At 40.6% G+C, this 2,932-nt stretch overlaps 1 pseudogene; it reads left to right on the top strand.

Annotated features, from left to right (window-relative positions):
- Positions 1 to 1,866: 1,866 nt before the first annotated feature.
- On the top strand, positions 1,867 to 1,966 carry LOC127116092 (uncharacterized; annotated as a pseudogene).
- The last annotated feature ends 966 nt before the right edge of the window (positions 1,967 to 2,932 follow it).

The following is a 2,932-nucleotide window of genomic DNA, read 5'->3' as shown; positions in this document are numbered from 1 at the left end:
TTGACTATCACAGGTCGTTCAAGTTCTAAGTCTAGGAATTCATATCTCAGATTTTTGGGAAGTGTTTTCAAATCAGGGGTTGGTTTGTTAAGACACTGCGTAGGGTCCGGTGTTATTGCTAAGCATTGTTTAGATTTGTCTTCTAAAAGATAGTCTGATGATTTGTCTTCTCCTGACTCTGCTTCTTTTATGCATTCATCGATGATATCCATGAAGTAACATGTATCTTCTATTGCAGGTGCTTTCAAGAATTGGGAAAGAATGAATTCAATTTTCTCTTCACCTACTTCGAAGGTGAGTCTTCCTCGTTTTACGTCTATGATTGCACCGGCAGTTGCTAAGAATGGTCTTCCTAGTATAATAGGTGTAGTATCATCTTCTCTAATGTCCATAATTGTGAAGTCAGTGGGAATGTAAAACTGACCTATGCGTACGGGAACGTTTTCAAGGATTCCTACAGGATATTTGATGGAACGATCTGCTAATTGCACAGACATTTTGGTCGGTCTTAATTCTCCCATTTCCAGTCTCTTACATATGGATAAAGGCATAACGCTAATTCCGGCTCCTAAATCGCATAAGGCTTTGTCGATGACAAATTTTCCTATGTGACAGGGTATAGAGAAGCTACCCGGATCCTTGAGTTTAGGGGGCATGTTTTGGATTATAGCGCTACATTCGGCAGGGAGTGTAACGGTTTCGCTATCCTCAAGTTTCCTTTTATTAGAAAGAATTTCTTTTAAGAATTTAGCATATGAGGGCATCTGCGTAATAGCTTCGGTAAACGGAATTGTAACGTTTAATTGTTTAAGGAGATCGACAAATTTTCTAAATTGGCCTACATCTTTGGTTTTAACAAGCCTTTGAGGGTAAGGTATAGGTGGTTTGTAAGGTGGTGGAGGTACATAAGGTTCCTTCTTTTCTAGGGTATCCTTATTACTCTCTTCCTTTTCCTTAGGTTCACTTTCCTCAGTAGATTTCTTAGGGTTTTGGTTTTCTATCCTTGGATCAGACGGTCCTTCCACTTCCGTTCCACTTCTTAATATAATTGCATGAGCTTGGCTTCTCGGATTAGGTTGGGGCTGTCCAGGGAATGTACCAGTTGGTGCAGCAGTAGGTGCTTGTTGTTGAGCTACTTGAGATATTTGTGTTTCTAACATTTTGTTATGGGTAGCCAAGGCATCTACTTTGCTTGCTAGTTGTTTAAGTTGTTCGCCAGTGTGTATGTTCTGGTTTAAGAAATCTTTATTGGTTTGTTGTTGGGAAGCTATAAAGTTTTCCATCATGATTTCCAAGTTGGATTTTCTAGGGGTATTATTGTTAGGATTCGGTTTCTGATATCCCGGAGGTACAGATGGGGTTTGATTCGGAGACTGTCCAGGTGCGTATAAAGCATTATTACTCTTATATGAAAAGTTTGGATGGTTCTTCCAATTTGGGTTATAGGTATTCGAATAGGGGCTTCCTTGAGCATAGTTTACTTGCTCTGTTTGGATTCCAGTCAAGAGTTGACATTCCGCAGGAGTGTGGCCTTGGATTCCACAGACCTCGCAATTCTGAGTTATAGCAACCACGGCGGTTGGAGGTGATACGTTTAAACTTTCAATCTTCTGGACCAAAGCATCCACTTTTGCATTAACGTGATCAAGGTTACTTATCTCGTACATGCCAGTTTTCGGTTGAGGTTTTTCCACTGTTGTTCGTTCGGTTCCCCACTGATAGTGGTTTTGGGCCATGCTCTCGATAAGCTGGTAAGCATCAGCATAAGGTTTGTTCATTAGTGCACCACCTGCAGCGGCGTCTATTGTTAACCTTGTATTGTATAAGAGACCATTATAAAATGTGTGAATTACTAACCAGTCTTCCAAACCATGGTGTGGGCAAAGTCTCATCATGTCTTTGTATCTTTCCCATGCTTCGAAAAGAGACTCGTTATCTTTCTGTTTAAATCCGTTTATCTGGGCTCTTAACATAGCTGTTTTGCTTGGTGGAAAATATCGGGCAAGAAAAACTTTCTTCAACTCGTTCCATGTGGTGACTGAGTTGGAAGGGAGAGATTGAAGCCATCTTCTAGCGCTATCTCTTAATGAGAAAGGAAAAAGACGAAGTCGAATTGCCTCTGAAGTGACACCATTAGCTTTAACAGTATCAGCGTATTGAACAAATACGGATAAATGAAGGTTTGGATCTTCGGTAAGATTTCCAGAGAATTGGTTCTGTTGCACAGCCTGCAACAACGAAGGTTTAAGTTCAAAGTTGTTTGCTTCGATTGCGGGCGGAGCAATACTTGAATGCGGCTCATCTTGCGATGGAGCGGCGTAATCTCTAAGAGCACGAGCTGGTTCTGCCATCTCGGTTAAAGAAGGAAAAATGTTTTTGATATCAGGAAGGTTTATAGGAGGGAGATTGTTTTCAGCACGATATTCCCGAATTCGTCGTAAGACTCGGAGATATAGTTCGGTATCGTTGATTCGTAAATAGAGCGGTTCGCCTTGAGAGCGAGTGCGTGGCATACAAATCAACGAAAGAAAGAATAGAAGGAAAAAGAAACCTAGTCTCTACAGCGTAACGGAAGAGTTACGATATCGATTGAATAAAAGTCCCCGGCAACGGCGCCAAAAACTTGATCGCTCGACTGTGTGAGTCGAGAATGGGATACAAACTGCAAGTGCACAGTTCTATCGCGTAGTTTTAAAAGATATCGATCCCACAGGGACTTATGAATCGATATACCGTTATCTAAGGTTACTTCGTAAAGCTAAGGTGAATAATAGTTGATTGTTTGGGGAAGGAAGCTAAAAACTAAACTAATATCTAGATTAAATATTAATAAAACGGATATCGGTATGTAGTTCGTCAAAACTAGGGAATCAATTCCTTGTCGGTCTCTCGGTCTTAAAATAAATCGTTTCGATTAACTTTATTGGTTAAA

The sequence above is a fragment of the Lathyrus oleraceus genome, chromosome 1, assembly GCF_024323335.1.
Source record: "Lathyrus oleraceus cultivar Zhongwan6 chromosome 1, CAAS_Psat_ZW6_1.0, whole genome shotgun sequence".
In the NCBI taxonomy this organism is placed as follows: domain Eukaryota; kingdom Viridiplantae; phylum Streptophyta; class Magnoliopsida; order Fabales; family Fabaceae; genus Lathyrus; species Lathyrus oleraceus.
This window is presented reverse-complemented; position numbering and strand designations above follow the sequence as displayed.